Here is a 14,360-nt window from a genome sequence, read left to right on the forward strand (position 1 = left end):
GTAAAGTCAGGCTGCATATCTCCTCTTGCTGGATAAATATAGCCTGGTAAGCATGTCCGAGTAATTAGAAAAATTCGAGCTCCTACGGTGGCTTTAGGTAACGTTACTGGGAACAGCGATCTGTCGGTAAAGTAAAATCAGTAGAAAACAGTCTCGGTCGCATAGTCATTCATTAAAAATAAGACTCTAGTAGGAGGCCAACTTCAGAAAACGCACCATCCGGTTGATGAGGATCACTCTTGGAACCGCTGTGCTGACCCCAGTCGCAAAACAGCGGATCCAAGCGTGATCACCGCCAGCCGAATGGTGCGTTTTCTGAAGTTGGCCTCCTGCTAGAGTCTTAATTTTAATGAATGACTATGCGACCGAGACTGTTTTCTACTGATTTTACTTTACAGACAAATGTTCTTAACGTGCACCATTTACGGTCGCAGCTGCAAATGATACTTATCATAGTGAAACGAGAAGCACCCTCAGCGGCTCAACTAAAGGCGTCGGGGGTGGAGTACAGATATACAGTGGTCAGGGTGTGATTGGCGACATTAATTTATCTTACAATTATATATTAATACCTTCAGCTGCTGACGGGCGCTGATATATATCAACGGGGACAGATGAAAATGCGTGCCCCGAACGGGACACGAATCTGGGATCTCCTGCTTACATGGCAGGCGCTCTACCCATCTGAGCCGCCGAGGGCACAGAGGATAGTGCGACTGCAGGGACTATCTCGCCACGACTCCACCGAGACCCACATTCTCACCTTATATGTCCACACGCTACATTCTAGTGTCCCTACCCAAAACACTCTTTACTAGTGGAAGACATTCTTACCAAGTCCCGTAAGAAGGTCATGGCCGGTATTGCTAGAACTATATACTTATATGGATGCGGTGCCTGTTTTTCCGGACATATCCATATAAGTATACAGTTCTGGCAATACCGGTCATAACCTCCTTCTTCTGAGCGGATGCACACATATTGCCCGAACTGTTACGGGACTTGGTAAGAATGTCTTCCACGAGTAATGAGTGTGTTGGGTAGGGACACTACGAATGTAGTGTGTGGACATATAAGGTGAGAATGAGAATGTGGCTCTCGCGGGAGGCGTGAGTGAGACAGTTCCTGCAGTCGTACTATCCTCTGTGCCCTCGGTGTCTCATAAGCCGGCACGGTAGCTCAGCGTGTTCGGTCAGAGGGTCAGCTGCCCTCTGTAATTAAAAAACTGAGTTAATCGATCAACAACGAACTGAAACTGGTGTCTTGCGACGCCCGCCCCAAGCAGACACAACGAACGAAAACGAACAAAATGAGATTACAAAAAAGAAAAAAAAAGTGGATAGAAACGTCTGTCGCGTAAGGAGGCAATCCCGGGTTCGAGTCCCGGTCGGGGCACACATTTTCACCCGTCCCCATTGATAGATATCAACAACCGTTAGTTAGCAGCTGCAGATAGTAATATATAATTCTAATTTCGTTCTAGATGGCTGCAGGTCATCAATGGTGTCTGTTCTTTCGGACAAGGCACCATATCCACGTAAGTGTATGTTAATTTATATTGTACATTGTCTAAAGTACAAGTCAAGCAAGATCATCCTGGATTTTTATTATACAAGTCTTTAACAGTGACGTCTAAAGGTTGACGCACTCGTTATTTGTTAGTGCATTTTATTTTAGCGATTTGATGCGTGCGATGTATTTTTCAAAGGCTGCAAAGCAGGACACTGCAGCAACATGGGCAACTTCTGTAATAATGGAAGAACGCGGTATCGATGTAAGTTAGAGCGTGGCGTGTTTCATTTTCTCCGTCGCTGGGAAAGACAAAAGCACGAAAGTTGGCCGCGAACGGCTGAAGTTCGTGACAGTTCCCTACTCTGTCACGTGACAAGAAATTTCCGCTGCAGTATCCCCATAGCAGCAATGTGAGTAGGAAAACAAGTCCGATGTTAAGTTATTCATATTGTTGTTGAAGTTCACTTTTTGTCTGTGTTTGATTTCAAATAGTGGCGTGCAGAACTTAAGGAGAGAAGAAACTATCGCATGATTTCACACTGCCAAGTAACGTAGCTCGATAAAACTTGGACCATGCTTCGAAAGAACTGCTTCAGTATAATACATAAGGTGACTGAAATAATAAGCAATGGGACGAACAGAAATTAGCCGCTTATTCAAAGATATTAAATATACTGAAGTCATCGCCTCTCATGATGGTCCCCTGGACGCAAGAAAAGGTGGGACATGGTTCTTAATAGGGTGTGTGACCATCACGGACGGCAGAACACGCTATTCATCGTGCGCCCTCTTACTTGATCTGAGTGATAAGGTTGGTAAGGAGTTCTTACGGCGTTCAATTTATCCACCAGAGAGATAGACAGCTCTAGAATGGGATTTTCAGTCTGCAGCGGAGTGTGCGCTGATATGAAACTTCCTGGCAGATTAAAACTGTGTGACGCACCGAGACTCGAACTCGGGACCTTTGCCTTTCGCGGGCAAGTGCTCTACCAGCTGAGCTACCCAAGCACGAGTCACGCCCCGTCCTCCTGCGAACCAGGAGAGCTTCTGTAGAGTTTGGAAGGTAGGAGACGAGGTACTGGCAGAAGTAATTTGAGGACGGGGCGTGACTCGTGTTTGGGTAGCTCAGTTGGTAGAGCACTTGCCCACGAAAGGCAAAGGTCCCGAGTTCGACTCTCGGCCCGAAACACAGGAAGTTTCAGATAGACAACTGCCGGATGGTCGTTGGAGCGTGTGGATGCTCTGCAAGACGTCTCCCAAATGCATCCCAAACATGCTGGATGCTGTTTAACTAAGTGGAACGGGAACAGGTAGGCCAGTCTATTTGTCAAATAATCTTTCGTTCCAAGAGCTCCTCCACGGGCCACTCATTGTCATTCATAAAAATGAAGCCAGGGCAGAATGCACCCCTGAAAACATGGACGTGGGTAGAGGTACAGTGCCACGATAACATTGAGCGGTGAGTGTATCGTGTTCAAAGACACGTTGTGTCTTCCCACACAGGACCACCAAACCCATGTTCGTCAATACTCCCGGGTGCATTACTTGTTCCAACCTCTAGCGATATGAATGTCCGTCCAGTATTTATACGTTGCAAAATCTTCACAACAGCGTGGACCACCACCAGACCAACCAAGTCTTCTCTCTAAACACGAATTCAGCAATTAGCATCCAACTGAACCCTGGAACAAAATATTGATTCCAGTGTAATGATGAATTCTCTTTTAAACAATTACAGCCTTATTGTTAGCAAGCCACCAACGATTTCCACTCGTCGAAAACATTCAGACTCGTCACCGACTTCAAACTGTTTCAGTGACCAAGCAAAGAAGTCGCTACAACGCTTATATCGAGTAATCGAAACTAATCGTAACAGACGCGCGTAAAGATCTACTGAAAAGAAAAGATAATGGCAAGAAATGAAAACACCGTATGAACAGACCGTTTTCAATATTTGGATGTTAAAAAAAGAAGATTTTGTGTTTGCTCATGGCACAACCACGTTTCCATAATTCTATGTCCCATGTTAAGGCTTCAGCATTTCCGGTCGTATGCTTAACACTAGCAACTTGTACAACTAGAAGTACACTGAAGAGCCAAAGAAACTCGTATAGATACTTGTATTCAAATTCAGAGATATGTACGCAAACAACTGGTTCTCCCGTAGCACTCTCCATACAGTGACGTGGTCAACGTTACCTTGTACAGCAGCAACTTCTCTGACGCTGACGTTAGGGTTATCGTCAACTGCACGAAGAATTACCTCGTCCATTGCAGGTGTCCTCGTCGTTATAGTTCTTCTCCAGTCGCGAATCATAGGCTGGAATGTTCCGTGCTCCCTAAGACGCCGACCAATTGCTTCGAACGTCTTCCTGTCGGGACACCTTCGTTCTGGAAATCTGTCTCGATACAAACGTACCGCGCCACGGCAGAATACGGCGCTGCAGTCTCCAGCGCCTATATAAGACGAGTGTCTGGCGAAGTTGTTAGATCGGTTACTGCTGCTACAACAGCAGGTTATCAAGATTCAAGCAAATTTGAAGGTTGTGTTACAGTCGGCGCACGACCGATGGGACACAGCATTTCCGAGGTAGCGATGAAGTAGCGATTTTCCCGTATTGCCGTTTCACGAGTGCATCGTAAATATTAGGAATGCGGTAAAGCATCAAATCTCCGATATCTCTGCGGCCAGACAAAGATCCTGCAGGAACGGGACCAATGCGAACCGTACAACGAAACATAATCGATATGGGCATCCGTACCCTTGATGACTGCACGACAGAAATATTTTGGCCTCACCTGGACCCGTCCGCACCGACACTGAACTGTTGAAAGACTGGAAACATGTGTCCAGGTCCGGCGAGTCTCGTTTTAAAATGTATCGATCGCATGGATGTGTACGGGTGTGGAGACAACATCATGAATCCATGGACACTGCATATCAGCAGCGGACTGTTAAAGCTGTGGAGGCTCTGTAATGGTGTGGGGCGTGTGCAGTCGGAGTGATATGGGACCCTTCATACGTCTAGATACGACTAGTGACAGGTGACACATACGTAAGCATCCTGTCTGATCATCTGCATCCATTCACGTCCATTATGCATTGCGATGGACTTGGGCAATTCCAGCACGATAATACGACACCCCACATGTCCAGAATTGCTACAGCGTGACTCCAGCAAACTCTCTTCTGACTTTAAACACTTCCACTGACCACCAAACTCCCCAGACAGGAACATTATTGAGCACATCTGGAATCCCTTGCAACGTGCTCTTCAGAGGAGATCTCCACCCCCTCGTACTCTTACGGATTTATGGACAGCTTTGCAGGATTCATGGTGTCAGTTCCCTCCAGCACTTCTTCAGACATTAGTCCAGTCTATGTCACGTCGTATTGCGGCACTTCTGCCTACTTGCAGGGCTCTGCACGATATTAGGCAGTGTACTAGTTTCTTTGGTTCTTCAGTGCATAATGTCATGCGACCTGCACTGCACGCTCAGGAACAAATCATTCACGCAATGTAAAGCTGCTAGAGTTATTTGAAACTTAAAACATTCACAGTGTTTTATTTTTATTTACGTGCCACGTTGTATGGAAAATAGCAGTTTTGAAATAAAATAGCGTTAATATTATCAGCCCACCTATTTGGAAAAATTTACAGTATTCAATGTAATATCAGTCCCCCATTCGGATCTCCGGGCGGGGACTACTCAAGAGGATGTCATTATCAGGAGAAAAAAAACTGGTGTTCTACGGATCGGAGCGTGGAATGTCAGATCCCTTAATCGGGCAGGTAGGTTAGAAAATTTAAAAAGGGAAATGGATAGGTTAAAGTTAGATATAGTGGGAATTAGTGAAGTTCGGTGGCAGGAGGAACAAGACTTCTGGTCAGGTGACTACAGGGTTATAAACACAAAATCAAATAGGGGTAATGCAGGAGTAGGTTTAATAATGAATAGGAAAATAGGAATGCGGGTAAGCTACTACAAACAGCATAGTGAACGCATTATTATGGCCAAGATAGATACGAAGCCCACACCTACTACAGTAGTACAAGTTTATATGCCAACTAGCTCTGCAGTTGATGAAGAAATTGATGAAATGTACAATGAGATAAAAGAAATTATTCAAGTAGTGAAGGGAGACGAAAATTTAATAGTCATGGGTGACTGAAATTCGTCAGTAGGAAAAGGGAGAGAAGGAAACATAGTAGGTGATTATGGATTGGTGCTAATAAATGAAAGAGGAAGCCGTCTGGTAGAATTTTGCACAGAGCATAACTTAATCATAGCTAACACTTGGTTCAAGAATCATAAAAGAAGGTTGTATACATGGAAGAATCCTGAAGATACTAAAAGGTATCAGATAGATTATATAATGGTAAGACAGAGATTTAGGAATCAGGTTTTAAATTGTAGGACATTTCCTAGGGCAAATGTGGACTCTGACCACAATCTATTGGTTATGACCTGTAGGTTAAAACTGAAGAAAGTACAAAAAGGTGGGAATTTAAGGACATGGGATCTGGATAAGCTGAAAGAACCAGAGGTTGTACAGAGTTTCAAGGAGAGTATAAGGGAACAATTGACAGGAATGGGGGAAAGAAACACAGTAGAAGAAAAATGGGTAGCTCTGAGGGATGAAGTAGTAAAGGCAGCAGAGGATAAAGTAGGTAAAAAGACGAGGGCTGCTAGAAATCCTTGAGTAACAGAAGAAATATTGAATTTAACTGATGAAAGGAGAAAATATAAAAATGCAGTAAATGAAGCAGGCAAAAAGGAATACAAACGTCTCAAAAATGAGATCGACAGGAAGTGCAAAATGGCTAAGCAGGGATGGCTAGAGGACAAATGTAAGGATGTAGAAGCTTATCTCACTAGGGGTAAGATAGATACTGCCTATAGGAAAATTAAAGAGACCTTCGGAGAGAAGAGAACCACGTGTACAAATATCAAGAGCTCAGATGGCAACCCAGTTCTAAGCAAAGAAGGGAAGGCAGAAAGGTGGAAGGAGTATATAGAAGGTTTATACAAGAGCGACGTACTTGAGGACAATATTATGGAAATGGAAGAGGATGTAGATGAAGACGAAATTTGAGATACGATACTGCGTGAAGAGTTTGACAGAGCACTGAAAGACCTGAGTCGAAACAAGTCCTCCGGAGTAGACAACATTCCATTAGAACTACTGACGGCCTTGGGAGAGCCAGTCCTGACAAAACTCTACCAGCTGGTGAGCAAGATGTATGAGACAGGCGAAATACCCTCAGACTTCAAGAAGAATATAATAATTCCAGTCCCAAAGAAAGCAGGTGCTGACAGATGTGAAAATTACCGAACTATCAGTTTAATAAGTCACGGCTGCAAAATACTAACGCGAAATCTTTACAGACGAATGGAAAAACTGGTAGATGCGGACCTCGGGGAAGATCAGTTTGGATTCCGTAGAAACACTGGAACACGCGAGGCAATACTGACCTTACGACTTATCTTAGAAGAAAGATTAAGAAAAAGCAAACATACGTTTCTAGCACTTGTGGACTTAGAGAAAGCTTTTGACAATGTTGACTGGAATACTCTTTCAAATTCTAAAGGTGGCAGGGGTAAAATACAGAGAGCGAAAGGCTATTTACAATTTGTACTGAAACCAGATGGCAGTCATAAGAGTCGAGGGACATGAAAGGGAAGCAGTGATTGGGAAAGGAGTGAGACAGGGGTGTAACCTCTCCCCGATGTTATTCAATCTGTATATTGAGCAAGCAGTAAAGGAAACAAAAGAAAAATTCGGAGTAGGTATTAAAATTCATGGAGAAGAAGTAAAAACTTTGAGGTTCGCCGATGACATTGTAATTCTGTCAGAGACGGCAAAGGACCTGGAAGAGCAGTTGAACAGAATGGACAGTGTCTTGAAAGGAGGATATAAGATGAACAAAACGAGGATAATGGAATGTAGTCAAATTAAATCGGGTGATGCTGAGGGAATTAGATTAGGAAATGAGACACTTAAAGTAGTAAAAGAGTTTTGCTAATTAGGAAGTAAAATAACTGATGATGGTCAAAGTAGAGAGGATATAAAATGTAGACTGGCAATGGCAAGGAAAGCGTTTCTGAAGAAGAGAAATTTGTTAACATCGAATATAGATTTAAGTGTGAGGAAGTCTTTTCTGAAAGTATTTGTATGGAGTGTAGCCATGTATGGAAGTGAAACATGGACGATAACTAGTTTGGACAAGAAGAGAATAGAAGCTTTCGAAATGTGGTGCTACAGAAGAATGCTGAAGATAAGGTGGATAGATCACGTAACTATTGAGGAGGTATTGAATAGGATTGGGGAGTAGAGAAGTTTGTGGCACAACTTGACTAGAAGAAGGGATCGGTTGGTAGGACATGTTTTGAGGCATCAAGGAATCACAAATTTAGCATTGGAGGGCAGCATGGAAGGTAAAAATCGTAGAGGGAGACCAAGAGATGAATACACTAAGCAGATTCAAAAGGATGTAGGTTGCAGTAGGTACTGGGTGATGAAGAAGCTTGCACAGGATAGAGTAGCATGGAGAGCTGCATCAAACCAGTCTCAGGACTGAAGACAACAACAACAACAGTGTAAAGTCAGGTGAGTAATTTTTTGTTGTAGCTCGTGGTAGACAACGAAATCCCCGCGTCACAGTGCTGTAGCAATTTGCCTCATGCTGAGGCAAAAGCGCCCAGTCTTCCTGCTGAGCTGCTCCAAGTCTCGGAGAGTGGTTGGTGTTGCAACCCGTCTCCCTAGTGCAACCCAGACACGCTCTAAGGGATTCGAATGGAGAGACGAGCAGACAACGAAATGCGTGCCATACCTTCTCTTTTTCTCAGAAAACATCAACCACTTGTGATCTATGAGGTCGAGCATTATCGCCCATCAATACGAAGTCTGGTGCCACAGCACTGCGCAACAACCCCAAATGAGGTTCCAAGGTCTCGCTACGATACCTGACAGCAGTTGAACCTTCCGATTCATGAAGAGTTGTCAACATAATTCCTCTCCACGCCATTAGGTAGCCTCCTAGATATCGGTCTCTTTCCATAATGTTTGGTTCCCGAAATCTTGTTCCACGTTCCCTCCAGACAAGAATCAGTCGAGAGTCACTCTCCAGACCAAATTGGGACTCATCTGTCAAAAAAATATTGTCCCATGTTTCGACCTTCCAGGTGGCATGTTGACGATTCCACTCTAGCCGTTCCCTTTTGTGAAGACACGTCAGACGTAGGCATACAGCAGGTCTCTGACAATAAAGGCCACTCTACCGAAGCCTTCTGTACACCGTTTGCCTCGATACAACACGTCCAATGGATGCAGCGAGGTCAGATGCCAGTTGCTGTTAGGCGGTACTGTCGTGCCTTACTGCCAAATAACAGCCCTCTCTTTCTGATACCACACGTGGTCGGCCCTGCACTGGTCTTTGGGGTACAGTTTCTTTGTCTATAAACTGTCGCCACATCCGAGAAACATTAACTCATTAGGTCACTTCCTATCGCCCACCTCTGCACAGAGCCTGATAGGCGTCTTCTCTGTTCCACACCGCACCGTCTGTGACTGTGTACACAGCGACTGTGGCCGTGGGAGTACCCGGCAAACGCTACCCTATTTTGTAGGTGCCCTGACATTATCGTTGGCGTGCTTGTCCGTCGACTGGAATACCATCTCCTGTGCAGAACACGATCGTACAGGTATTTGTTGACAGTTTGTATGATTGTATCGTGTGGCACAGGACGGAGAAATAGCGATTTGCTGCTTCAATTTTGGATACCAGTGTATTAGGGAATGATATGCTGTTTCCAGAATGAGACTCTCGGTCTCCAGCGGAGTGTGCACTGATATGAAACTTCCTGGCAGATTATAACTGTGTGCCAGACCGAGACTCGAACTCGGGACGTTTGCCTTTCTTTCAGAAGTGCTACTTCTGCAAATTTCGCAGGAGAGCTTCTGTAAAGTTTGGATGGTAGGAGACGACGTACTGACAGAAGTAAAGCTGTGAGGGCGGGGCTTGAGTCGTGCTTGGGTAGCTCAGTTGGTAGGGCACTTGCCCGCGAAAGGCAAATGTCCCGAGTCAGAGTCTCGGTCCGGCACACAGTTTTAATCTGCCAGGAAGTTTCATATCAGCGCACACTCTGCTGCAGAGTGAAAATCTCGTTCTGGAAACATCCCCCAGGCTGTGGCTAAGCCATGTCTCCGAAATATCCTTTCTTTCAGGAGTGCTAGTTCTGCAAGTTTCGCAGGAGAGCTTCTGTAAAGTTTGGAAGGTAGGAGACGCGGTACTGACAGAAGTAAAGCTGTGTGGTCGGAGCGTGAGTCGTGCTTGGGTAGGTCAGTTGGTAGAACATTTGCCCGCGAAAGGCAAACGTCCCGAGTTCGAGTCTCGGTCCGGCACACAGTTGTAATCTGCCAGGAAGGTTCGTTTGATAAGCCGTTGCCTTACTCTGGCCTTTGATCTCCCTTACCCAGTCAAAGATGGGGGGTGGGGGGGGGGGGGGGAGGGCGGGGCGTGGATATGGGGAGGGGGGGGGGGGAACATACAGTTTAACATCTAAAAAAAATGGTTCAAATGGCTCTGAGCACTATGGGATTCAACGTCTGAGGTCATCAGTCCTCTAGAACTTAGAACTACTTAAACCTAAGTAACCTAAGGACACCACACACATCCATGCCCGAGGCAGTATTCGAACCTGCGACCGTACCGGTCGCGCGGTTCCAGACTGTAGCGCCTAGAGCCGCTCGGCCACTCCGGCCGGCGGTTAACATCTAGTCCAAACAAGTGCTGCAATGCTGTAATTCGTTTTAGCATTTTAAGCAGGGGAAGGCTGGAACAACTATGCGGAATTGGTAGAAATGTGCGTCAACAGTGCACCATTACATTACTCAGTGATGCGGAGGTGCAGATGCTTCCAGTTTGGTCACACAGGTCTGAATGGCATAGAACGAACTGGCAGACCACGTCCTGTGAATAACTGAAAACCGCAAGAGGACATACTGGTGCTCCAATAGCAGCGTATCACAATCGAAGCGACAGTTTAAAAATGGAAAATGGGCCACAGATCAGTTTTCAGCATGTTACACGATGGTTTGAACATGAAAAGGGTCACGGCCCAATGTGTTCCACGACTGCTCTCAGCCATTCAGAATGACCACCGGAAAAAGGGAGCAACGGAAATATTGTAGTTGTGTCAGACCAATCTAGTTGACCTCTTTAGCCGCCTGATCAACATGGGCAGGTGCTGTAGGAATACGACCCAGAGACGGAGGAGCAACGCGAGTAGTAGAAACACATGGATTCACCATCGCCGAAAAAGGGTAAGACCCAATCGTCATCGGACAAGTTAATGCTGTGTGTTTGTTAGGAATCTGATGACGTTATGGGAGACTGCCAAGAAGAAGCATTGTGGGACCTCATCGAAGGGGTTGTTTTTGCTTCACGACAGTGTCCCAGCCTGAGTCTGCTCAGGGCACAGTTACTTCTTTGGGCTATCAAATTTTGTGGTATTCCTCAGAACATTCTCTTGATACGCCACCCACTGTCCTCTTCTCTTTCGTCAGATGAAGAAACCACTCAATGGGAGGAATTTTCGTAATGAAGACGAGGTGACTTTCGAGACACCATGTACCCTGAACAGCCAAATTGCGGTCTTCTGCATACAAGGTCATCGGTAAACCATCCTTCATTGGTAAAAAAGTGTCACAGTGAAAGATGAATATATAAAGAGAAGGCCCAATGCTATCACCTGCTTTCAGGGCGGTATCTTGATTTTTTGAGGTGATAATTATGTGACTACTCCTAATACTGGATGATCACTGTGTCTGGACTGAACTGGCATGAACTAGCCGGTGGGAGGGGAGGGGAGGGAGGGAGAGAGGGAGGGCAGGGGGAAACGGTTTCTAATTTTTAATTGGAACAACTTGGCTATTTCATTTCGAATACTATGCCGCTATTTTTTGGAAATGAGAATAGAAGGGGAAAGAGGAAGGGGCTTCTAATGCAATAGATAAGGGGGATGTGGCTACTGCCACCTTGGATTTTGAGGTCACTGAGCTGGGGCACTTAACGTGAACAAGTTACAACGTTATGACTTGTAAACCAACTGGGCCAGAATCCCCACACATATACTAATGGAGACCAAGGAAATGTAATTCATCAACGAAACGGACGGCTTAGAAAACCTTTGTGAAGCTGATTTTTGAACTGCCTATTACTCATTAGTTTGGGGCTTCAATTAGGTAACGTTAATATACGAGATAGGGAAGATCCCAAGTGGAACCTCTCGTTTCGTAGTGCAGACGTTTAGTACAAACGAAAGCTTGACGGATGTGCTAGTTAAGCTATAGTGTCCGACACTACAAAAGAGTTGCAGTGCAACATAGAGATGTTCGGAGGTCGTGTGCAGCAAGTAAAGTCAGGCTGCATATCTCCTCTTGCTGGATAAATATAGCCTGGTAAGCATGTCCGAGTAATTAGAAAAATTCGAGCTCCTACTGTGGCTTTAGGTAACGTTACTGGGAACAGCGATCTGTCGGTAAAGTAAAATCAGTAGAAAACAGTCTCGGTCGCATAGTCATTCATTAAAATTAAGACTCTAGTAGGAGGCCAACTTCAGAAAACGCACCATCCGGTTGATGATGATGACGCTTGGAACCGCTGTGCTGACCCCAGTCGCAAAACAGCGGATCCAAGCGTGATCACCGCCAGCCGAATGGTGCGTTTTCTGAAGTTGGCCTCCTGCTACAGTCTTAATTTTAATGAATGACTATGCGACCGAGACTGTTTTCTACTGATTTTACTTTATAGACAGATATTCTTAACGTGCACCATTTACGGTCGCAGCTGCAAATGATACTTATCATAGTGAAACGAGAAGTACCCTCAGAGGCTCAACTAAAGGCGTCGGGGGTGGAGTACAGATATACAGTGGTCAGGGTGTGATTGGCGACATTAATTTATGTTACAATTATATATTAATACCTTCAGCTGCTGACGGGCGCTGATATATATCAACGGGGACAGATGAAAATGCGTGCCCCGAACGGGACTCGAATCTGGGATCTCCTGCTTACATGGCAGGCGCTCTACCCATCTGAGCCGCCGAGGGCACAGAGGATAGCGCGACTGCAGGGACTATCTCGCCACGACTCCACCGAGACCCACATTCTCACCTTATATGTCCACACGCTACATTCTAGTGTCCCTACCCAAAACACTCTTTACTAGTGGAAGACATTCTTACCAAGTCCCGTAAGAAGGTCATGGCCGGTATTGCTAGAACTATATACTTATATGGATGCGGTGCCTGTTTTTTCGGACATATCCATATAAGTATACAGTTCTGGCAATACCGGTCATAACCTCCTTCTTCTGTGCGGATGCACACATATTGCCCGAACTGTTACGGGACTTGGTAAGAATGTCTTCCACGAGTAATGAGTGTGTTGGGTAGGGACACTACGAATGTAGTGTGTGCACATATAAGGTGAGAACGAGAATGTGGCTCTCGCGGGAGGCGTGAGTGAGACAGTTCCTGCAGTCGTACTATCCTCTGTGCCCTCGGTGTCTCATAAGCCGGCACGGTAGCTCAGCGTGTTCGGTCAGAGGGTCAGCTGCCCTCTGTAATTAAAAAAACTGAGTTAATCGATCAACAACGAACTGAAACGGGTGTCTTGCGACGCCCGCCCCAAGCAGACACAACGAACGAAAACGAACAAAATGAGATTACAAAAAAGAAATAAAAAGTGGATAGAAACGTCTGTCGCGTAAGGAGGCAATCCCGGGTTCGAGTCCCGGTCGGGGCACACATTTTCACCCGTCCCCATTGATAGATATCAACGACCGTTAGTTAGCAGCTGCAGGTAGTAATATATAATTCTAATTTCGTTCTAGATGGCTGCAGGTCATCAATGGTGTCTTTTCTTTCGGACAAGGCACCATATCCACGTAAGTGTATGTTAATTTATATTGTACATTGTCTAAAGTACAAGTCAAGCAAGATCATCCTGGATTTTTATTATACAAGTCTTTAACAGTGACGTCTAAAAGTTGACGCACTCGTTATTTGTTAGTGCATTTTATTTTAGCGATTTGATGCGTGCGATGTATTTTTCAAAGGCTGCAAAGCAGGACACTGCAGCAACATGGGCAACTTCTGTAATAATGGAAGAACGCGGTATCGATGTAAGTTAGAGCGTGGCGTGTTTCATTTTCTCCGTCGCTGGGAAAGACAAAAGCACGAAAGTTGGCCGCGAACGGCTGAAGTTCGTGACAGTTCCCTACTCTGTCACGTGACAAGAAATTTCCGCTGCAGTATCCCCATAGCAGCAATGTGAGTAGGAAAACAAGTCCGATGTTAAGTTATTCATATTGTTGTTGAAGTTCACTTTTTGTCTGTGTTTGATTTCAAATAGTGGCGTGCAGAACTTAAGGACAGAAGAAACTATCGCATGATTTCACACTGCCAAGTAACGTAGCTCGATAAAACTTGGACCATGCTTCGAAAGAACTGCTTCAGTATAATACATAAGGTGACTGAAATAATAAGCAATGGGACGAACAGAAATTAGCCGCTTATTCAAAGATATTAAATATACTGAAGTCATCGCCTCTCATGATGGTCCCCTGGACGCAAGAAAAGGTGGGACATGGTTCTTAATAGGGTGTGTGACCATCACGGACGGCAGAACACGCTATTCATCGTGCGCCCTCTTACTTGATCTGAGTGATAAGGTTGGTAAGGAGTTCTTACGGCCTTCAATTTATCCACCAGAGAGATAGACAGCTCTAGAATGGGATTTTCAGTCTGCAGCGGAGTGTGCGCTGATATGAAACTTC

The 14,360-nt window shown here is 45.2% G+C and overlaps 1 non-coding gene across 1 annotated transcript; it reads left to right on the forward strand.

Annotated features, from left to right (window-relative positions):
* The first annotated feature begins 2,626 nt into the window (after positions 1 to 2,626).
* Trnas-cga (transfer RNA serine (anticodon CGA)) lies at positions 2,627 to 2,701 on the forward strand. The gene has a single exon. It is a non-coding gene; the product is annotated as a tRNA-Ser (tRNA).
* The last annotated feature ends 11,659 nt before the right edge of the window (positions 2,702 to 14,360 follow it).

Source organism: Schistocerca gregaria, chromosome 6 (assembly GCF_023897955.1).
Source record: "Schistocerca gregaria isolate iqSchGreg1 chromosome 6, iqSchGreg1.2, whole genome shotgun sequence".
Taxonomy (NCBI): Eukaryota; Metazoa; Arthropoda; class Insecta; order Orthoptera; family Acrididae; genus Schistocerca; species Schistocerca gregaria.